We start from the raw sequence: 24,572 nt of genomic DNA, 5'->3' as shown, positions 1-24,572 counted from the left end.
GCCAAGAATGACGCAGCCGGCGCGCCTAATGACGTCAGCCGCGCATGCGCAGGTTGGCCGGCTCCAACCCGCGCATGCGCGGCTGACGTCACGATGCTGACAGCTCGAACCTGCGCATGCACGGTGGCCATCTTTCCCCTCAGCCGCCCCGCAAGACGTGGTGGCTTGATCTTGCGGGGCGGCGGAGGGGAAATAGTGCATCCGATTTAGACGCCGGCCCGACGATCGTGGGCACCGATCGTGGGCCTGTCCCCTCCCGAGCACAGTCGTAGTGCTCTTTCCCCTGTACTCCCCCCACAAGCCCCAAACGGGCATATCTCACCCGTTTCACGATGGCAGCGACCAGGTGTGGTTGCCGCCGTCGTGAAACGGTCGCGAACGGCAGGCCGCTCGGCCCATCCGGGTCAGAGAATCGGCGTTCAAAACGGCGAGCGGCGATTCTTCCGAGCCGGGGGGGGGGGGATCGCGGGGGGGGGCGCCAAGGGGGCGTGAATTTTGTTGGGGGGCCCTCCCGCGATTCTCCCACACCGCGTGGGGAGCGGAGAATCGCGCCCATACAGTTTAGGTGGTTTGGCCATGCTAAATTGCCGCTTAGTGTCCAAAAGATTCGGTGGTGTTACGGGTGTTGCCTTTTCTTTCTTATACTCCTTTCTCGGTCCTTTCTGTGGCTCTGTTCCAATTATGGAAATCAGTGAATTTGCCTTTCTTTCTATGTTATCTATGTCCTAATGCTTAGAGTCGCCAGGTATCAAATAATACCACCACAAGTTTCAACCGGCTATCGATCAAAGAGCCAAGCGCCAGTGAGTTAGTTCAAGGTCAAAGGTACTTTATTTACACACAATTAGTCATGCAACATAAACGCTACTAATTAACTACACCTATCGACTAAGATAACCTGTACTTAACTTCGGGCACCCGGCTTAGGTCAGAAAACAGTGGCCACTGTTTGATTCTGGATCTTCTCGGGTCCGGAGGAGTAACTGCTCAAGTACCAGTTCTTTGTTTTGGTGAAAATGGGCCATCAAATGCTAATCAGCCCCATTAAGATGCTAATTGGTAGGAGTTTCAATACTGTCTGGACTTCTTGTTGACAAATATGCATTTCAGGCTCTGAGCCTGCCTGAGTCTTGGCTTGTCCATTTTACCCGCTAGGCTTTGCGAGTTTCTCTGTACCTAGTTGGGAGTGACCATCCAAGATGGCTACACGGGGTTACGGGGATAGAGTGGAGGCATGGGCTTAAGTTGGGTGCTCTTTCCAAGGACCGGTGTAGATTCAATGGGCCGAATGGCCCCCTTCTGCATTGTAAATGTTATGATACAAAAATTTTCCCAAGTACCTAAAAATGGTTCCTAACCATGAGATCCATGAAGACTGATGTTTTCTGTAAGCGATTGAGTGTAACATTCTGAAAAGTACAGTGATTTCTACAGCTTTCATGCAGGCTTTTCATAGAGGGCTGACTGCTGTTTTGAGAGATTAGCTGTGTGGAACAACAAAATCTCAACTCTAGACAGTGTACAACGATACTAAGTTACTATCTAAGCACTTCATACTCCATAATAAATATTTTATTGAAGAAACCTGCCATTTGTTTCACACTTGAGAATTGTATTAATAATGAAGTACATACATTGCTCCATTGGGCTTTTTGTTGCCAGATTGAAGTCACATTTAAGAGCAATATGCTTGAAAAATGTAACTCTCAAAAAAGAATAGGCTTTTCATAACTAAATGGATCACTCAAAAGCTGGTCTCATTGCTGAGTTCAGTGCTGCAGTATCACGGTTCAGGAGCCATCATATAACAAAGCTTGTCAGGTTTCATTGGGCTTCCAAAATATCATCGACTTTTAAGATGTCAGGGCATAAATAAAGTAAAATCATTGGAAACAAGTTGACAATTAAATTTCAGTCGTGGTTTTTTAAATGTATTTACGGGATGTGGACGTCACTGGCTGGGCCAGCATTTATTGGCCATTCCTAGTTGCACTTCAGAAGGTGGTGGTGAGCTGCCACCTTGAACTGCTGCAGTCACCGAGGTGTAGGTACAGCCACAGTGCCATTGGGAAGAGAATTAAAAGACCATAAGACCATAAGACATAGGAACAGAATTAGGCCACTCAGCCCATCTAGTCTGCTCCACCATTCAATCATGGCTGATATTTTTTCATCCCCATTCGCCTGCCTTCTCCCCATAACCCCTGATCCATTTATTAATCAAGTTCCAGGATTTTGACCCAGCAGCAGTGAAGGAATGACAATATATTTCCAAGTCAGGATGATGAGTGACTTGGATGGGAATCTCCACGTGATGGTAGTCCAGGTATCTTCTGCTCTTGACCCTCTAGGTGGTAGTGGTCGTGGGTTTGGAAAGTGCTGACTAAGGAACCTTGGTAAGTTCCTGCAATACATCATGTAGATGGTACACACAGAAGCTACTGTGTATCGGTGGTGGAGGGAGTGGAAGGGGTAGAAATCAAGCAGGCCGCTTTGTCCTGAAAGGTGTCGAGCTTCTTGAGTGTTGTTGGAGTTGCACTCATCAAGGGAAGTGGAGAGAGTTCCATTATACTCCTGATTTGGACCTTGTAGATGGTGGACAGGATTTGTGGGGTCAGCAGGTGAGTTACTCATCACAGGATTTATAGCCCTTGATTTAGTCTGATAACCACAGTATTCAGGTCAATGGTAACCCCAAGGATGTTGATTGTGGGAGGATTCAGCAATGGTAATGCCATTGAATGTCAAGTAGCGATGGCTAGTTCCTCTCTTGTAGGAGATGGTCATTGCCTGGCACTTATGTGGTGCGAATGTTATTTGCCATTTGTCAGCCCAAGCCTGGATATTGTCCAAGTCTTGCTGCATTTAGACATAAACTGCTTCAGTATCTGAGGAGTCGTAAATGGTGCTGAACATGGTGCAGTCATCTGTGAACATCCCCACTTCTGACCTTATTATGGAAGGAAGGCCATTGATGAAGCCGCTGAATATGGTTAGGCCAAGGACGCTACCCTGAGGAACTCCTGCAGTGATGTGCTGGTAATTGATCTCAAACCACCTCAACCATCTTCCTTTGTGCCAGGTATGACTCCTATCAGCGGAGAGTTTTCTCCCTGATTCCCTTGACTCCAGTTTTGCTAGGGTTTCTTGATGCTGTACTCAGTCAAATGCCTCCTTGATGTCAAGAGCAGTCACCTCACCTCTGGAATTTAGCTTTCTTCCATCATTCAACCAAGGCTGTAATGAGGTCAGAAACTGAGTGACCGTGGCTGAACCCAAACTTAGCAGGCTATTGCTGAGTAAGCTCCACTTGGTAGGGTTATGATGACTCCTTCCATCACTTCACTGATGATCGAGATTAGACTGATGGGGAGGTAATTGGCTGGGTTGGATTTGTCCTGTTTCTTGCTGCTTGTGCTATTTGGCACACAGGTAGTCCTGTGTTGTCACTTCACCAGGTTAACATCTCATTTTTAGGTGCGCCTGGTGTTGCTCCTGGCATGCTCGCCTGCACTTTTCATTGAACCAGGTTGATCCCGTGGCTTGGTGGTAATGGCAGAGTGAGGGATATGCCGGGACATGAGGTTACAGATTGTGGTTAAGTACAATTATGCTGCTGCAGATGGGCCACAGCGCCTCATGGATGCCCAGTCTTGAGTTGCTAGATCTGTTGGAAGTCTATCCCCACACTATACGGTGGAGGGTATCCTCAATGTGAAGACGGAACTTCATCTACACAGGACTGTGCTGTGATCACTCCTACCAAATACTGTCATGGAAAGATGCATCTGTGGCAGGCAGGTTGATGAGGATGATGTCAAGTATGTTTTTCCCTCTTGTTGGATCCCTCACTACCTGCCACAACCCCAGTCTAGCAGCTATGTCATTTAGGACACAGCCAACTCAGTCAGTGGTTGTGCTACCGAGCCACTCTTGGTGATGGACATTGAAGTCCCCCACCCAGGGTATGTTCTGTGCCCTTGCCACCCTCAGTGCTTCCTCCAAGTGCTGTCCAACAGGGCAGAGGACTGATTCATCAGCTGAGAAGGACAGTATTGTTGAATCAACAGGAGGTTTCCTTGTCCATGTTTGACCTGGTACCATGAGACTTTATAGGGTCTTGAGTCAATGTTGAGAACTCCCAGTGCAACTGTATACCATTGTGCCACATCTGCTGGATCTATCCTGCTGGTGAGACAGGAATAGTGATGGTGGTGTCTGAGAAATTATCTGTAAGGTATGATTCTGTGAGTATGACTCTGTCAGGCTTGATTAGTCTGTCAGACAGCTCTCCCAATTTTGGTTCAAGCTCCCAGATGTTAGTAAGGAGGACTTTGCAGAGTTGACAGGGCTGGGTTTGCCATTGCCGTTTCTGGTGTGCAGGGCAGGTGAATTAGCTACGCTAAATTGTCCCTTAATTGGAAAAAACAGAATCGGGTACTTTAAATTTTGGGTTTCAGTCCAGTATCTTAGCCACTGTTGGGGTCTAGTCTGGGATCGTAACACACTGAGGAAGGACTCACAAAAGCATCTTGAAGATTCGCATGAAAGATGTCTTTTCTGCGGAGAGCAGGTAGAGAGGGTGACCGCACAGTGTGGGTAGCTTGCACGGTGCCCTAGGACCAAATCCAGAGCAGTTGTAGTCTTAGGAAGGTTGGCGGTTTCAGAGGTAGATTGGCTCTCCATGTCTGTGTAGATTGGCAGATCACGAATGGCGACAGGGACTCCTCATGTCACTTTCCTCACTTCGCACTCCAGTAACTTTCCCTCATCTTGCTGCTTCGCCCCCTCAGCCTATGCTTGTGGCAAAAAAGAGGTAGAGTTTCAGTTCCATTTCACTACAGACTGCTGGACATTTGCACCATTCTATGCTCACCTTTTCTTTAAAACATCGGTTTACATTTAAGTAGAAATTTAATTGGCTGAATGTGTGCTGTACAAATGAACTTTTCACTTTGTTCTGTTTCTCTTGGGACTTGGTGATGCTGATGTACTTACAAGTTGAGAACCATTGTCAATCCTTTTGTATAGTGAGTTTCGTCCTGCATGGTTTTAATTAACAAGACATATTGTGAATTAATACCATGAACGAAGCCAAAACCTTCAATCTCACTATGAACCTCTCCATTGAAGTCAATTGCATTCCATGAAATTCCTATATTTACAGCATTAGTTCAAACTAATCTCATTTAGATTGGCTTCTTATTCTAATTGAGCGGGTTAGTGGAGAATGCCATTTGAGAATGTGATCCAAACATGCGTATGGCAGCACTCGGTGAAGCTGCTGCCTGTCCTGGGAGCAATTCTTCTCAAAGTAAAAGCTTTAGCTGGGTCTCTTGTGACACACAATTAACTGATATATCACATTTTCAGGCCATTAAAAAAAAATTCCCTGTAGTGGCAACTCTCTCAACCTTGTCAATCCCACTCCAAATTTAGTAGTTGCTTTCATTGGACTCTTGCGAAGTAAACACAGAGACCCTAATATTAACAGGGAGGTGGGGAGTGAGCGGCGATGGGATGTGGGTGGGGGGGGGGGCAGCACAGTGATTAGCACTGCTGCCTCACAGAGGCAGGGATCGAGGTTCAATTCTGGCCTTGGGTTTAGGTGGGGTTACGGGGATAGGGCAGGAGAGTGGGCCTAGGTAGGGTGTTTATTTGGAGGATCAGTGCAGACTCGATGGGCCAAATGGTCTCTTTCTGCACTGTAGGGTTTCTATGATTCAGGAAACAAAGGGGAACAGGTTTCTGTCTGGTCCTGCCAGTTTGGTGAAAGAACCAAATCAATATCTTTTGTCCGATTGAAAAACTGGCTAGCTGTCATGTGGGTAGGCCTTCAGCACCAGGTCACAGCTGGAGAATGGAGAGGAGGGAGGTAATGTAAAGGCTGTGGTTAGGGGAGTTTGTAGGCTGGAGTGGAGTTGGGGAAGGCGAGGTGAGGGGGGGTTGGTGAGATTTCAGATTGGATGATGGGAGATCAGAGGCCAGATCAAGAGGGGGAGTTTGGAAAAGTCAGCAGAAGATAGCGAAAGTGGAAGGGGGAGGGGGGGAGAATCCAAAGTTGTCAGCGGAAGATCGAAGGTGGCAGGCAGGGGAGGAAGGATGGGATTGAAAGGACTATGTCAGTGGGAGATCATGGTCCCAGGTGGGCAGCCAAATTGCACAGACCCGGGTGGTGGAGAGGGCAGTTGAGAGTGGGTACGTTTGAGAGATCAGCCTGGAAGAATGGACGCCAGTGGAAGGAAGAATTCCTGCCCTTCCTAGCCCGCAAGCAATGCTGGAAAAGCATCTCCCATTTACATCGAGTGGTCCTCACCTTCCTGTAGCACAGGAAAATTAGCTGGCTATGTTACCTCTAGAATAGGAAAACAAATGAGGTATGTAGCCTCATTAAATATTCAAGTGAGTCCTCCGCCTCCCAAGATGTGAGTTGATCACCTCCCCCATCGAAGACGGCAAACAGTAAAAAGAGCAGCAGAAACTGAAAAGGATGAACAAAAGTGAGAATAAGAATTAAATAAATGAAAGATGACAGGAAAATTTCAGAGATGAAGAAGATACAGAGAAACGATAAGGGATAGGTGTTGAAAGAAAGCGACAGCAGTATAAATGTGAGGTACAAAGATAGACTTTCCTACATGTTGCCCTTGGTCCAGTTTGTTAAACAGTAAGTAACTGGAACCTGCTGTAACAAGCTTCACCATAACCAATATAAAACCAGTTTACTTTACACTGGATAAATGGCCCTACAATGGGCAGGCAGGCATTCAGCCAGATTGTTTTTCATCAAAGTGAGGACGTTGCTGAATCAATAAGAAAATCTATAGTTTCATTCAGGAGGAAAAGGATCTGGGGCTAGGTTCTCCATCGATGGGATCCTCCACTTCACCGGCAGTGCACTCACACCGGGGATTTCCCGGCGGCGTGGAGAGGCCCACAATGGAAAATCCATTGGCCGGCTGCCAGGGCGGAGGATCCCGCAGCCGGCGGGAGCGAACCACACCAGAAAACAGATGTGGCAGGACAGAGAATCCTGCTAAGGTCTTGATGCCGGCGCAGGATTTGTGGAGATGACAGCGAAGCTGGCGCCGCACCTGGACCGGACCTGCGACCGTTAAGGGGCTAGCACTGGCGCTATGTGGAACACTACTGAAATGGTGCCAATTTCTCCGGATTTGCAATTGACACTCATCAGGCTGACAAGCTGCAGCCTCATATACACACTGCACTCCCCACACACACCATCCCAGCCAACAAGATGGCAGCAAGGAGAGTGGTCCTGAGATTCACGAATGGCCAGCTTGAGACCCTCCAGGGCACCATGGAGGAGAGGCGAGCCACCCTGTACCATGGCCCAGGAAGGAGGCTGCCAGCTGCCGCCATTTGCCGTGCCTGGCGCAGGTGGCAGAGGACGTCAGTGCTGTGAACAACACTATCTGGACCGGCCAGCAATGCAGGAAAAAACTGCCCGATCTCCTTAGGCGGCCAGGGTGAGTAGACAGCATGGTGCCTAGGCACCAACCTCCATGCCACACATACGTTACCCCACCCCCACCCAGAGGGTGGCCGAACCCCAGCTTGCACTACATGCCGGCACCCATACCGGCCGCCATGGCGGGTGCCCTGGCCACTGAAGCCACCAGCTACCACCCCTTGGGCTGCATGCATCAGACTGTCTAACACTGTCGTTTTATGTGTCCTCCCCCCCACCCCACAGGAGAAGGCAGCTCATAACCGCAGGGAGCGGGAGAGGACTGCAGGAGAACCGCCAGGCCTGCGGCCCCTCACTGTGGCAGAGCACAGGACCCGGGACGTGGTCGGTGGGCCTGAGGAAAGGGAAGTCGCCGGGTTGGAGTTTGGCCTCAGACTATGAAGTGAGACCCCACTGAGTTGTGGTTCCCCATGACACATGTGCCAACCCCCACCAACACCATACACACACCACACCCAACCCGCAGTCTAATTATGCATCTTGTCTTGTGTCTTGCAGGACTTGCTGGTGATAGGGCGGGTCGTTCTGGTGTCCCCCACCCCCAGCCACAGCCACAGCCAGAACCAACCCTCCAGGAGCCGAGCAGCAACAATGACACCGACATGTGGGGGATCCATGTGCCAGAAACCCAGAACACCCCCGGAGCTTGAGTCCGATGTTGACACCGATTTCCCGTCACAGCTGTCTCCAACACCCTCCCCCATCCCAGAGACACTCGCCTCTTTGGGCACTTTAGTGAAGAGGCTCCTTGGACACTATCTGGTGCTCACCAGACAAATGCTATGGTGCATCAGGTGGAGGTAGGAACTTCCGAGGGGGCGGACGGTCAGAGGGCAGACCGTACCCTGGAATGAGCTGCCGTCCAGACGTGTTTTGGGCTTCTGGAATAAACAGTCCCATCGATTGTGGAGATGCAGATGCAGAGCCAGGGACTACATGAGGGGTTGTCAGTGAGCATCCAGCACCTGCTGGTGCAGTTGGAGGAGTCCAACTGTGGGCAGGAGCAGGAGGTGATGCCAGCCATGCGTGCCACCCAGGCCAACACTGCATGGGTTGCATTCGCGGTGGAGACATTGTGACGAGGGTTTTGGCTTGAGCGGCAGCCCGATAGCGAGATCCCATGACCGGCAGCCCCCCCATTGCAAATCGGCCCTGACCACCCCCTCCCTACCCCACTTGCCCCCTTGTCCCACCACAAGGACCACAACGCCAGGGCCACGATTGTAGAGAGCACAAATGAACTGCACCCATGTGTTTCCTGGCTGCGGGAATTGGAGAATCACGGGAGGGCTGAGTATAGGGCACTGGGCTCGCTAAATAGATGCAAATGCATTACGACCCATTTGCATGTATTTACATGCTCCCGCTGGCATGCAGTGTGAAATTCATTCACACTGCCAGTGGAGGGTCAGAGAATCATGTTCAGGTTGGCGCCCAGTGCCGATCCCGATTTTGTCCCAAAGCACAATTCTTCAGGGAATGCATTCCCGGCGTCCCGGGATGGAGAAATCTGTTCTGTTCTGTTCTGCCGGAGGTGAATTGCAACTGATTTGCGCTCCCAGGACGCAATTCATTATCCTTCGCATGCAAATTCTTGCATGGCGAGGATTACGAGAGGTTCCATCGGAATCACCCTATCGGGCTGCCATCTCAAAAATGGAGGCCCTATCGCATGATTCCGATGGAATCTCTCGTAATCCACGCCTTGCATGAATTTGAATGCGAAGGATAGTGAATAGAGGTCGCACGGCTGGCCACCCCCTCCGCATCGCAAAGCAGCCCCCATCCCGCTGCATCGCAAACACCCCTGAGACCCCCTGAATAGGGGGGTCCCCCAGAGATTCCCTGAATAGGGGGACCCCTGAGACCCCTGAATAGGGGGACCTCCACTGAAACATCCTAAATAAAGGGACCCCCCCCCCCCCCCCCAATAGACTCCCAGAAAAGAGACCCCTGTCTGAAAGCTAGTGAGCAGTTCAGACAGGGGCAAGTGAAAGAAATGACTGCTGTAACACTCACCTGGGCATACAGCTGCTGGCTCAGACAGGAAGCATCACATGTCAATTCCTGGAAAGAGTTAATGAGTGACCTGTGTTTATCCCCCTCAAATCCTTGAGCTGGAAACCATTCATTCATTTCTCTTAATGGGTTGTGGTTAACAGCTTCCACAAACACAGCTGTGAGCCTTACTTCATTCATCTTTTTCATGGTTGAGTAACTCTGAAGAACTCTGACCACAATCTTTGTGAACATCAACCACTTCAAAGAGAGTTAACAGCATTCCAATCACTCCTCCCTCCTCACGCTTGACTGATCCACGCGCCATGCCCCCCCTGCTAGAGTGATTTTGAAGTGCTCAGCTGGAAATTGACAGTCTCCATTTGATTTGGATTTTTGCATTCCTTCAAATTGCATTTCCCTTTATGGACAACTTGGATTTTAAAGGGATTTTGGCCTCTTTAGAGGATTCCAGTTCTGAATCCGGTTTGGGTGTTAGTATAACTGGTATGTTCCAGTGTCTGTTCCAGTGTCTGTCTAAATCACCACATGATTTAGGTTGGCATGAACTTGGGCCAGCATTTCTGGGCCCAGATGGTAGGAAGATGGCCTTCTGAAAGGAGCCTTTCATGCATCGATAACAGGGTCAGGATTCTCCATCCAGCAATGCTGGGATTACTAAATGCGATTGGGCGGAGGATCGCGCGTGAGCCGAAAATCGTGGCCACGCCGGGTGCCCGACGGAATGCCATGCTCCGGTGCCTTGACAGCGGCGTGAATGCATTCTACTCTGCACATATAGCAAATGCCGTTGGCATATCATTAACAGGCCCAACCCAATATTCTCTGGAGCTCCCGCGATGCTCCACCTCCGCCAAGAGGAATTACCGACGGCGAGGTTCATTTGTGGTTTTAAAAATCAGGAACAGGCACCATGGCTGCTAAGGGGGGGACACTAGTGGGGGACGACCAGGGGATGGGCCTTGGGGTTGGGTTGACTCCCCCAGTACTGGGTGTCAGACACCCCCTCATGTAGTTCCTGGCTCTGTGTCTGCATCTCCATTATCGCTAGGACCGTCCTTTCCAGAAGCCTGAGGCCTATCTGGACAAGTCCCTGGGGTCGGGCTGCCCTCCAACCTTCCGCCCCCTCGGGTGTTCCTGCCTCCACTTAATGTACTGCTGCATGTGTGCGGTATGCACCAGATAGTGTCCCAGTGGCCTCTGCACTAACATGCCCAACCGAGGTGAGCGTCTCTGGGATGGTGGAGGGTGTTAGTGAAAGCTGTGATGGGAAGTCAGTGTTGTCCCCGGACTGCTGCTCTGGGGTATCTCAGGTTGGTGTTTGGGGGCTCGCATTGCTGTCCTTTGCCAACTCCTTGCTGGAATCCACTTGGGGTTGGGGTCAGGGGACACAAGAAGGGCCTGCCTCGTCGCCAGGTGATCTGGCAAGACACAAGACATAATGCATGGTGCGAGGGATGTGGGGTGGTGAGGGGCTGGTATGGGATGATGAGGGGTGATAAAGGGGTGTGAGGGGGTGGTGAGGGTGTAGTGAGGAGGTAGTGTTAGGGTGGTGAGGGGGAGGTCGGGGGGATGAGGCGGTGGTGTGGGGATCATAAGGGAGCGGTGTGGGTGCTGTGCCACGTGTGCCATAGGGATGCCGCAACTCAACAGCGGCTCACTTGGCTCTCTGGTGCCGACCTCCACCTCGATGACTGCCCTCTCTCCGGGCCCTCCGCCAACTCCACTGATCAGTGCTTTGGCCTTCAGGGAGAACTCATGGGGTTGGTTTAAGTTTCCATCCAATATAAAGGATTGAGTGACCCCTATGCCTCGGATCATTACAACACATCAGTCTCTTTTCAGGCGGGAGATCTTTTCGAAGCCTCTGTTGTGTTTTCATTTCTGGATTGAGGGTCTTTCCTATCTAGATTTCCCTGCATATCCTTCCAGTTGTGGTGATTTGGAAATGGTGTGCCTGGGTGCGATCATAGCTGTCTGCTGAGGCTGCTGCAGCTTGAACTGTGAGGATACTCTGCACTCCAAATGTATTCACAGGTTGTTGGAAGGCAATTTCTGAATTCTTGCAACAAAACCAACTCGTGCAGCCCTTGATACGTGCGAGGGATTCTTAGGGACTTATCCATCGGTTGAATGTGATTTGCTTCACCTGTTCAAACTCAATGTAGGTTTGGTGGGCTTCTTACGGGAATTCCGGAATTGCTGGCGATAAGCCTCTGGGACTAACTCTCAAGCAATTATGATAGCTGCCGTGGTCTACTCATAATTCATGGACAAATCAGGAGTCATCGTGGAGTAGACTTCTTGGTCTCTCCCTGACAACTGCCCTTGAATTACATAGAAACATACATAGTAATTAGAAGCATTAGGAGGCCATTCAGCCCTTTGAGTCTGCTCCGCCATTCATTGTGATCATGGCTGATCATCAAGTTCAAAATCCTGATCCTGCCTTCCCCCCCCATATCCCCTGATCCCTTTAGCACGAGTGAACCTCGCCATCAGGAATTCCTCCCAGTAGAGTCAGAGAATTGCGGAGGCCTCGGAGAATGCCGGGTCAGGCCTGCTAATGATATGCAAATGGAGTGTACTGATCCCTTTAGCCCCAAGAACCATAGGCAGGATTGTCCATTAGCCGACTCTGAAATCAGGAAAGGTGATTGGGCGGAGAATCAGTTCTGACGCCGTAATCATGGCAGGCTCTGGGTTCACGCCAAATGGCAATTCTCCGATGCGTCGACAGCGACGTCAATGCTTTCCACTCTGCGCGTACAGTAAACGCCATTTGTATATCATTAGCAGGCCTGACCCGCTGTTCTCCAAGGCCTCTGCAATTCTCTGACTCCACTGGGAGGAATTCCCATTGGCGAGGTTCACTTGTGCTTTTAAAAATTGGGAAACAGGTGCCGTGGCTGATGAAGGAGATAGCAGGTAGGACACGGAGAGGCACAACCTTGGGCTGCCAATCCTGACACTGGTCGAGCTTTATTAAACTCCTGGAAGCAAACTGCGGTCTCTTGTCTCTATCGATAGTCTCCGGAAAACCCATTTCGTAAACAATTTATCTAAAATGCCAATGACTATGGTTACGGAATTTTTTGTGGCGACTTTCAGCCATTTACTTTGAAGATTATGGACAACAAGGAAAAAAAGTTGAATGCTAAGAGTTGCCTGTACTTCTCAAAAAATATTTACTTCCTCTATTTTGCGAAGCCATTTGGTTTTAGACATTGGCTTACTCTCCGCAGTGCCCTGCCGGTTGCTAATTCCGCCTGCAACTCCTTTCACATAACAAGATTCATGGTTGCATTTGAAATCACCAAGATCATGAAGTCATGAACGTTGTAAGCCTCTTTGCTATTGTTTAATGCTATAGTAGTAGACTAAGCAGGCTCAGTTGCATGAACCTATGAGATATGCAACCTCAAAGTTGTATTGATGAAGATGTTTTGACCATCTGCAGATGTGTAGAGGTGATGCCACCAGTTCTTGTTGATCAGTATGGAGAATGAACTTTCTACCATAGAGATACAAGCGTTCACAGATGCAAGCTAGTGCTTCCTGCTTTCCAGCAGACTATTTGTGTTCAGTTTCAGACAATGGACACGATCGAATGGCCCCGTCACGCCCGACTCAGTGACATAACAAAATCGTTAAATATGCGAGAGGCCTCTTGCAAGATTTGAAACGCTCGAAACGCCTCACCAGATTAACATATTTTAGTGCACCATTAAGCTCATTTAAACATGTCGTGCTCGACTCTCCCGAGGCCCGGGAACAAAGGACCTGAGAGACCTTGCCATGGCACCATTTAGCACTGGTTCAAACAAACATGGACCAGGCATAATGGCACCTGGGCAGGTCATTGGAGGCCACAGGTGGTCATGCTCTAGGCAGGGTAGTACCCTGGTACATCCAGGGCTGGCAGTGCCAAGGTGCTCAGTTCCAGGTTGCCTGTGCCAATGATCGGACCCAGGGGTGCCCTGCCCTTAAGAGGTGGGGAAGTCTCGAGGACCCCCTAAGAAGTAATTTGGGGCAGTGAAGCATCCCCCCATCTCCAGAATCTGTGGGTCCCTCCTTCCCTCCTCAGTATGGGGGTGGCCCAACCTGACCCCCACCCCCCACCCCCCGCCATTGCAGAGATTTCTTAAATAAAGAGACTCCCCACAGGGACCCCCTAAATAAAGAGACCTGCCACAGAGGCTCCTAAATGAAGAGACCCCCACAGAGACCCGAGGAGATGTACCCCTGTCACTCAACTTGGGCAATACACCTGCTGGCTCAGGCACAGGAAGCAGCACTTGTCAATTCCTGGAAAGGGAAAACCAGTCGGCTGGGTTTAAACTCCCTCAGATCTTTAATCTGCAAGCCATTCATTAATTTCTCTTTGATATTAATTTTACTAGGCAGTGATTGACAGCTTCCACAGACCCCCGGCTGTCATCATTGTTCCACCCATCTTCCTTCACAGTTGAGTAACTTTGAAGTGGTCTAACCACAACGTTTATAAACATCAAGCTTTGATTGACATCTCCTGGACCACTTCAAACAGAATTAAGTGCTTTCCAATCACCTCCCTTCACAGTTGAGTGACTTTGAAGTGGTCAGCTAGAAGCTAGCAGCACTTAACTCTGTTAATTGACCTCTCTACTAACTGAAAAAGTGCGTTCCTATCCACCTTATATATGCTTCTCATAATCTTATACACCTCTATCCAATCCCCCCTCAACCTTTGCTGCTCCAAGGAAAATACCCCCAGCCTATCTAATTTTTCCTCGTAGCTCAGATCTTCCAGCCCAGGCAGCATTCTGGCAAATCTCCTCTGTACCCTCTCCAGTGAAATCACATCCTTTCTATAATGAGGTGATCAGAACTGCACACAGTATTCCAATTGTGGCTTAACAAGTCCCTGCTCTTGTAATCTAGGTCTCGGCTAATAAAGGCAAATATCCCATATACCTTCCTAACCACCTTATCTATCTGCTCTTCTACCTTCAAGGATCTGTGGATATGCACTCCAAGGTCCCTTTGATCTTCAATACTTTCCTAAGTCCTGCCCTCAGTGCTTTATACATCTGGGGACTGGAGTCACACTGTGTTAGGTTGCCTTCCATAACTGAATAGCTTGTGGTTTGTGGTGACATTGAGAGGTAGGTGTGAGACTGATGGCATTGGCGGATGTGCGAGGGTGAATACCTTTGGATTTTAGACGTGAAACCTGAGCACCAGGGGCAGTGCGCATTGAGCAGCATCAGAATCTGGCAGCATGATGGGTGGGAGATGTCATGGGTCGGAGCTTTCATTGAGCTTGACCATCCTCATGAAGTTGTTAGACATCTTGTGGTACCGCTTCCAAGTTCCTGGGTGCCACTGGAGCCAAACTGCTTTGATTCCTTTTGAGGGTTATCCTTCTGTGTCCTGTCCACCACCCATTCCCCACAACCACCCAATGAAACTATGACTTCTCTCCTCTCCACATCCAATACTGAAACCTCCAACACCACATCAGTGACTCTCTGCCTTGGTGTTCCATTGACCTTGCTTAGAACTGCAGCAACAGTATTCATCAGCAGACTGTTACCATTCAGTGCAGGGTCCCTTTCAAAGGGAAAGCCTGACTTAAAAAAAGAAAGACTTACATTTAAATAAGACCACTGGATGTCTTGCGTATGAGGAGTATGACAAATCTGTGTACTGTCCCCAAGATTATTCAATCTGTATACAGAACAAATATTCAAATAATTACTTCCGGGGGTCAAATCAGAGGCAAGAACACAAGTCAGTGGTACATTGACAACACAGTGCTACTTATTGAAGCAGAGGACGTCCTGCAAAATATCATAGGTCAAGTAAAAAGTTTGTAATATGGATTGTGTATGAACACCAAAAAGACAAAAACAATGGTGGTTAGAAGGAATATATTGGAAGAAACCCGAGTGAGGATTGAAATGGATGGTGTCACACTGGAACAAGTAGGTAAGTTTGTCTATTTAGAAAAAATGATCACAGAATATAGCGGATGCGATGCCGAAGTCAGAAGGATACAGGCAGCCAGAGGTAATTTTGTGAAATTGAAGGACGTGTTAACAAGAAAACTCAAGCTTGTAACAAGGAAACAGCTCTTAGCTTGGACAATAAATAGAGATCAGTGGAAGAAATCAAGAGCTTTGAAATGTGGATGCTAAGACCTTTGCTAACAGGTCCATGGACAGGCTGTAAGACACACAAAGAGGTGCTTCAAATAGTCTAAATGAAAAGAACTCTAACAAGTGACACCCAGAAAAGAAAATGACAGTATTTTGGCCATTTGATCAAAGCTGAAATGCTACAGAGGTTCTAGAGGGCAGAACGAAGGGCAGCATGAAGACAGGTTTGGTTGTTTTTTCGCAGACTGGGCCAGCATTTATTGCCCATCCCTAATTGCCCTTGAGGGTCTTCATCTTTATTATTATTGTCACAAGTATGCAGTGGCGGACTGGGTCTAAAAATATTGGTTGCCAGGAGACAAAGGGGGCCCACCCACAACTACAATGCTATCATTTAATTTTCATAACGAATATATAACATTTTCAAAAAATACATATGGAAAAAAGGGTACAATTAAAATTTTTGTGGAAAAAAATGTGTATTTCTTAGTAATTACAGTGTACATGTACTGTACGTATTACTGGCAGTAGATACCAAATGTAAATACAGAATGTTATAATTGAATTTTTTATTTATTTTTTTAATTTTAAGTAATTGGTTGATATTTTTAAATAGTTTACTGCACAATTTACACATTAACAGATAGTTCAAAAGCACAATAGAGCATTGCATGCAGTCCACTATATTAAGAGCAATCGTTTGTGTTCGCTAGATGATTGTGCGAATCTGCCAATAATTGCTTCTGCATCCAATTCATCTAACAATTCCTTTTCAGTGGATAGCAACATGTATGATTCCAAATTCTCCTCAGACAGCAAATTTCTTAACCTTGTCTTTAAGATCTTTAGCTTTGAAAATGTCCTCTCACATGGGACATGAGTAACTGATAGTGTGCAGATGACTTTATAAAGTTCATAAAGGTTATCATATGCCTTGTCATGAAGTCTGTTGGATGCCAGAATTTTTAGTACACACGATGGGCAAGTGCTGCAAATTTTACAATTGTTGCAACTGGAATCCATATTCTCACCATCATTAAGCAATAGCTTTAATACATCAAAGTTTGAAGCAAAAGAAAACAATTCCAATATTACTTGATCTTTGCTGATTTGTGGAAGCAGCTTAATAATACCTTCCAATGCTTCATCTCCAAGGCCCTTCTCTGCAATAGTTTTAAACTTTGCTGGGTCCAAGCAGGACAAACCTTTATACAACTGTGATTCTAGTGACTGGACAATGTGATCCATTATTAGGTTAAACACATTTACTCGAAAATCAACTAGAGAATCTGAGGAATTTCTTTCATCATCAATAGCTCATCTGCCATTCTTTTCTTCTTCCTCTGCCTCTTAACTGGCAATACTGTTTCCAACGCATCAATTTCCAATGTTTGATTTTCATCCATATTCATCTGTGAAATCCTGTCATTACATTTATTTACAAATTCCAAAGCCTTGCTGTGAACGTTATCAAATGTTCTTGTCTGTTCCTTCAACTTTGTTGTAGCTGAATCTACCAAACTCCATGCAGTAAACATATCTAAACCACTTGTCTGTAGATAACTTGATAACGGGGTTGTAGTTTCAAATATATACAAGTAAGTAAATGCTGTCAATATGGTTTCAAACTTTAGAAGACTTTGAAGTAAAACATTTGCTTCATGTTTTGTTTTTGCATCAAACGTTTCTGATTCTTGTATCATTGATAAGCATGTCAATAGATTTACGAAAGTACTGGCAGCGGCATCATCAAAACGTCCAAATATAGTTGTTGCTGCATTGGATTTTCCTGACCATCTGGTCTCACCAATTAGCTTTAATCATTTCATTTTTTCTTGTCCTAGATGTTTTCCAACAACTTCTATCCATACAGCCATTCTCTTGTATGGTGCTTTCACAAAGGTTGCTATATTCTGGAGCAAATTGAAAAAAGAAACTGCAGGCACACAACATTTTGTTGTTTCAGTCATCACCAAATTCAAGACATGGGCATAGCACCATATATGAACATGTTGATCAGCCACATCAGCAATTTTACTTTGTAAACCATTACACTGGCCATGGTAGCTTGCAGCGCCATCTGGGCTATCAGATAAACATTTTTGGGGGTCAATTTTAAGATGCTGTAATGTTTCAATCAATAGATCAAAAAGTCCATGTCCTGTACCATCATTACTTGGCACAACTGAAAGTAGTCGCTCACAGATAATACCTTTAAGCACATACCGAATAATAATGCTAAACTGATCGATGGATGAATTATCTTGTGTTGAATCAACCTGAATAGAATAATATTTTGCTTGAGAAACTTCATGACTAATTCTTTCTTGTATCATATTCTTCATAATTTTGATTAACATGTTTATAGTTGTTTTACTCAGGTATGTAACAAGTCCACCACGGCCTTTACTTTGAGCCTTTCCTTGTTGCTCTAATCGTTTGATTCTTTGTTTAGACTTGTTTCGCACTGCAGAAACGTGAGCTGCCATCATGTGGTCATATTTTGCCATCAACTGCACTGTAGCTAACACATTGGCATGATTCAGAACCTCATTATTTAGAGTGTAGGCCGATTCATTGCTGTGACCTCGAATAGGAAGTGCTTGCTTGCCTAACATCTTTATGATGTCTATAATCCTCATGACAATACTTCTCTGCTTCAATACTTCTTCTTTCCTTTTAATTAGTGATGCTGCAAAAAATTTATCTAAGGTGCCATCATTAACCACACTGATATATTGCTGAGCATTTCTGACATGTGTTGTCGATTCATGTAAAGTCAAGCTCTGGCTAATACGCCTGTAGTCACTAAAGCCACGTACAAAGGGTGATGGATTACAAGTGTTGGGAAACTCAAAGGCTAAGCAGTATGAACAATATAAGCATCTATTTTCTTTGTTATATGTTAGCCATTTTCTTGGGACTGAGTCATTCATAATTTTCCTCTCATACAAACGAGCATCAAATGGCAGATCATCAAGTGGCTGAAGTGGATGTTCAGCAAAAAAACTGTTTTAGCTTTGCTCGTGATGGATATTGGAAGATTCCAGTAATTGATCTTTCATTTTCTTGCATAGCTTCATTTACAGGATGTGCTTCAGAAACCAAGTCATTTATGCTTGAAGGAATATCTGATTCCCTGTCACTAGTGAAGCTATGTGTTCAAATGTTCCAACTACAGGCAAGACAGATACCGGAACAAGGAAGCCAGAAGAAATATTGGGCCTGGATTGATTAGTAATGGATGCTCTTGTATTTGTCTCTACATTCAAATTAGCTCTTCTCTGTTCTTGTTACTCGCATGTCATTGCATCATCACCATGAGCATTGTTTCTTGCTTCTTGATTATTTGTTGCAGAACTGGATATTGATGTGGATTGTGCTTGTGGTATTATAAACTCTGTAATAGGCCTGCATCGCTTGGCTGATTCCTTCCTTTCTGCTTCTTTTTGTTCTTTGCATTTTAGTGACCCAGATTTATGCTTTTTCTTTTCCATGCTGGTAGGGGTAATACTCCTGAAATAAAAACTTAATTAATAATAGCCCACATTGGGAAAAATGAATATTGATGATTGCAAGAATAACTTGAAGGAACGCCAGATAAACCCCTACTTGATAAAAAAATAAAAAATAACATACTTACACTTCAATAGGCTATGTTCATTAGTCAATACTACTGTGGCCTATGCAGCTTCAGAAGAGGAGACAATCCACTGTCCAGTGTTCACACCAGCAAGCAACTGAGACAACTGTTGAAACTTAGAAGTTTGGTCCGACTATAGCAAGACATTAAGAATGGTCCCACGACCAAAGTTAACATGTCCAGTTTGATACCAGTGTAGTGTTACAAGTCGCAACCCTTTGAGTTTACCGATCATGGCTTATCACTTCAATATCTTTGACCTCATGATTCACGGTCAAAGGTACCGCTTCTCCTTTTCGGTGACCTCACGACCCTATGTACGGCTTGATATCCTTTCAAGTTGCCGACCATCTCAAATCACAAACTGTAACTTTATCTTTAAATTCACACACTCTTGCTGAAAACGTGGATTTCCAACTATGTCCGACCCGAGTGAACCAGCCCCCCCCCCCCCCCTCCACTCCTTTTCACATCCGTTTAACACTGCTTCGTTCCTTCATACACTGAGTGATTATTTGTTTGTTTCTTTATTGCATTTTTATTTGGTATTGCTCTTTTTAAAAACAATTATATTTTATTAAGTTAGAATACAAATCTCAGGAAAGAAGTTGGAGATTTATTTATCTAATTAATTATAGTTTTTAAGGGCCTTTCAGAGATTCACGGGCCCCTTCTTGGCTCTCCGGGCCCCGGATCGATGTACCGGCTGAACCAAGACTACTGCTTGATATCCTTTGAAGTTGCCGACCATCACAAATCACGAATTGTAACTTTATCTTTAAATTCACACACTCTTGCTGAAAACATGGAATTTCCTTAATTATGCCCGACCCGGGCCCACTATTCCACATCCTTCCACTACCTCCCCTGCTTCGTTCCTTTTCATGCACTGCTTATTTGTGTCCTGTCCTCTTTTTTTTCTTATTCCTTTTTATTACTAAAACAGTTGTCTGTGTTTGTTTCTTTATTGCATTTTTATTTGATATAGGGGGCCCACTTCATCAGGGCCCCACTTGCCATAGGGCAAGCTGACACCCTGGCCAGTCCGCCACTGCAAGTATGCTTCTCAGCCTTTTAGCTAAGATGAGCGTGAAGTCAGGTGTAATGCCTGGATCTGGTATGTCTCTCTTGTGGTGACCATGAATTGGATTCAATTTGAATTGGTTTTTGGAGTAGGCAAGGAGCTGGTTTGCTTCTGTCCACACTCTGAGCTCTTGCTTTGTAACTCAAAAAAGAAAAAAAAAAAGCTTACACAGCAATAAAGTTACTGTGAAAATCCCTTAGTCACCACATACCTGTTCGGGTAAACAGAGGAAGAATTCAGAATGTCCAATTCGCCTAACAAGCACATCTTTTGGGACTTGTGGGAGAAAACCAGAGCAAACCCACGCAGACACAGGGAGAACATGCAGGCTCTGCACAGACAGTGACGCAAGCCAGGAATCAAACCTGGGATCCTGGTGCTGTGCTACCATGCCACCCCCACTGAGTCAACCACATTGCTGTGGGTCTGGAGTCACATGCTGGCCAGACCAGGCAAGGATGGCAGATTTCCTTCCCTAAAGGACATTAGTGAACCAGATGGGGTTTTACGACAATCAGCAATGATTGTCATCATTAGACTTTTAATTCCTGATTTGTATTAAATTCGAACCCAGTTCCCAGAGCATTACACTGAGTTTCTGGTTTATTAGTCCAGTGACAATACCACTACGCCACCGCCTCCCCTATATATTGGATGACAGATGTCACAGAGTGGTTGCAGACTAGATAACAGAGGATGTGTGAGTATGGCACAAAATAGATGAGTGTAACCATGACAGCAGGTCTCCTGGTAGGAGTATCTCCAAGCAGCAACAACAGCAGCAGCAGGATGTCTTGTAACCTTTACAGCTGTCAATTAAGCAATTTTGAAGTATAGTCACTGAGATAATGTGGGAAACTCAGCACCTAATATGCACATAGCAATCTCTCACCACAGTAATGTGATAATGACCACATAATTTATTTTAGAGACATTCATTGAGGGGTAGATAGTATGAGAGCACCAGAGATAATGCCATGCACTTCTTCAGAAGTGTATCATGGGATCTTTTACATTCACCCAAGCAGGTTGATGGACTGCAGTTTAACATCTCAGTTGCAAGATGGCACCTCCAACAGCGCAGTACTACACTGGAGTGTCAGCTTTAATTTTTATGCTCAGTCTCTAGGATGGGCTTTGAACCCAGAAACTTGTGAGGCAAGCGAGCGATCAACTGAGCCACACCTGGCAAGTGGCTGCACCACTTGATCTCAGCACAACACTGTTCAGCCCCCTGCTGAGCGCAAAGCCAGTCAACAGCAGGGCAATGGCAACCAGCAGCAAGCGGCATGATATACGAGGCCGCAACACCAACTTTGTATGTTGCCCCCCTCCACCGGAGCCAGCATGAGCAGCGTAACCCTTCAACTGGATTATGAACACTATCCAATTTTTAGCCCTAAATGTTTTATTTGTTATGTAATAATTAGGAGTCCCTTAATAGTTGAGTTAGCAAAAGCAGCCTGAAAATGAGTCACACAGGCCAGAAGATACCAACTTCACCTCCTGGTCTCTGCCAAAGTAACTGACACCAGTTTGTGTGATAATTAACATGCAGCGTAATAGGCTCACTACCCTGGGTTAGATAAGGATAATCAGTCAGAGCTACCACCCTTGATCATTATCCAATGGAACAAAATAAAGACTTGTATTTATATATGTGTTGTTCCTCGTGTCTTAATAAAATTTGTAGTCTCAAATGTGGAGAAGATGCTTTATTGTGAATTTGTTCTCTCTTCAGAGCTTAACATACGGCTACCTCAAGTGCTGGCTGCCTGCCTGCCTGCCTGCCTGCTTGTGCGTCTGTGTCCTGCTACAAGTTCTGCCTTCCGTGAAGTGTGTCCTCACTTCCTGTCCCGGTCTATTTATATGGCTCTCCCGTGCTCCCTCTAGTGTTTGCTCAGTTGTATTGCATCTAGTTAACTTGTGATCACCACATCCCCCTTTTTCTCTTTACATATTTTCTGTACATCGTTAAAGAAAATTGTACATCCTGTCCCGGTGTATTTATAGCTCTACCTCTAGTGTTTGCTCAGTTGTATTGTATCTAGTCAATCTACGATCACCACATCCCCCTTTTTCTCTTTACATATTTTCTGTACATCGTTAAAGAAAATTGTACAAAACAGTTACTTATGATATGCGTATCTATACAAGTGATGGTGCTATTGCATATTTTACAAAGCCAATGTATTTATGTGTCCAATCTTAATAAAACATTTATGAGTCCAAACTTGATGAATTTGTTCAGAGCTTTTTTTCTTTTTTGTTGTTGATGACGTGGTGATATTGATATTGCAACTCCGTTGTGAATGTTGTTGGTGTTCCTTGTTATTTTAAGTAACCAATGCGTCATCCCGAGGTGTTTGCATGGTCGAACCACTGATATTGACGGACATGGACTTTTTTCTGTGCTTGTGGTATCGATGTATTATCTCATCTGCCTTGAAAGCTGGTGTGCTTGCTTGTTCTAGAGCAGATGTGAGTTTGTGCGATTCGTTGTCATCCCATGGCATGTTTGTAGTCTTGTCATTGTTTTGCAGTGTGCTGTGGCATTGTCCTTCATGTGCCGAGTAGTACCATTGTGTACAAGTCGTTGTTTCATTGCTGTTGTTTCTGTCGTTCCTGTCTTTGTTGTTTTCGTTGCCTTTCTTGTTGCTGTTTTTGTCGTTTCTCTCTTTGGTGTTGTCGCTATCTTTGTACCTGACTTTGTTGTTTTCGTTGCCGTTCTTGTCGTTTCTGTCTTTGTCGTTGTCGCTATCTTTGTTCCTGACTTTGTTGTTTTCGTTGCCGTTCTTGGTGCTGTTTTTGTCGTCGCTATCTTTGTTATGCTTCTTGTTGGTTTTGTTGTTCTTCTTGTCGCGCTTCATGTTGCTTTTGTTCTTGCTGTTGTTGTTCTCGTTTCTGCTGTGCTTCTTTTGGCTTTTGTTTTTGCTTGTTATGCTCTATGAGTGTCCCGTGTGGATAATTTGAGTCATTGAACATTTCATCTCGAGAATGGTGAGAATGATCTGATGTTGCATCGGTGCTGGTGACATTAATCATTTGTGGAGGATTTGATTCCTCATCTTTGCTTTCTTGGTGCTCCTCTTCTGGAGTCAACTTCTTCTCGATTTCATTTGACACGGTCTCTCTGGATTCTTGGCGCTCCTCGTCTGGAGTCAAAAACTTCATGATTACAATTGACGTGGTGTCTGTGGACTCTTGGCGCTCCTCTTCTGGAGTCAAAATCTGCATGATTTCAGTTGACGTGGTGTCTCTGGACTCTTGGCGCTCCTCTTCTGGAGTCCAAATCTGCATGATTTCACTTGACGTGGTCTCTCTGGACTCTTGGTGCTCCTCTTCTGGAGTTAAAATCTTCATGATTTCTGTTGATGTTGTCTCACTGGACTCTTGGTGCTCCTCTTCTGGAGTCAAAATCTGCATGGTTTCTGTTGGCGTGGTCTCTCTGGACTCCAGGTGCTCCTCTTCTGGAGTCAAAATCTGCATGGTTTCTGTTGGCGTTGTCTCTCTGAACTGTTGGGTGGCCCGACTCTGTGCTTCTGTACAGACAAGCTGAGAACTGTCAGTCTCGCTGTGATCCTGCACGTCGAGTGTGATCACCTTGTCACTGTTTTCGCATGCAGTGGGTAGAGGTACATTGTCTTCTCCTTGTTCATGTGAGCTTGGTAGACTTTCATAGTCTGCTTGTGGTTGCTCAGATACGGCGGGTTGACCTTCATGGTCTTGTTCATGCATGGTGTCAGTGGTTAGATGTACGTTGTCTTCTTCTTGTTCATGTGAGCTTGGTAGACTTTCATAGTCTGCTTGTGGTTGCTCAGATACAGCGGGTTTACCTTCATGGTCTTGTTCATGCATGGTGTTCGCCAGGGAGTGTTTGCTTGCATCCCTTTTGGAGTCTTTCATCACTCGCACTGTGGAGCCTGTCATCGCTCGCTCTGTGGAGTCTTTCATCACTCGCACTGTGGAGCCTGTCATCGCTCGCTCTGTGGAGTCTTTCTGTGCTCTCTGTGTGGCGTCGTCTTCGTCTTGGGTATTGCTGTCATCCAATGTATCGACGAGCTGCCATGGCATCATGGTGTTGGATTCATCTACCACGAGTAGATTCGTGTTGAGCTTTGCAACGGTGTCACTGATGCTGTGATCAGCATATCCAAATAACTCAGCCATCTCTGAGTAGTATTCTTTGAA

The 24,572-nt window shown here is 46.1% G+C and overlaps 1 long non-coding RNA gene across 1 annotated transcript in view; it reads right to left on the bottom strand.

Annotated features, from left to right (window-relative positions):
* Positions 1-4,466: 4,466 nt before the first annotated feature.
* Positions 4,467-24,572, bottom strand: part of LOC119965978 — a 29,059-nt gene continuing 8,953 nt past the window's right edge. Inside the window, exons 2-3 of the long non-coding RNA XR_005460650.1 lie at positions 15,148-15,223; positions 4,467-4,794 (exon numbers count right to left, since the gene is read on the bottom strand). This is a non-coding gene — a long non-coding RNA (uncharacterized LOC119965978). The remainder of the gene's footprint in view (positions 4,795-15,147; positions 15,224-24,572) is intronic.

Source organism: Scyliorhinus canicula, chromosome 5, assembly GCF_902713615.1.
Source record: "Scyliorhinus canicula chromosome 5, sScyCan1.1, whole genome shotgun sequence".
Taxonomy (NCBI): domain Eukaryota; kingdom Metazoa; phylum Chordata; class Chondrichthyes; order Carcharhiniformes; family Scyliorhinidae; genus Scyliorhinus; species Scyliorhinus canicula.
The sequence above is the reverse complement of the archived record's forward strand: the minus strand, read 5'-3'. Positions and strand labels throughout refer to the sequence as shown.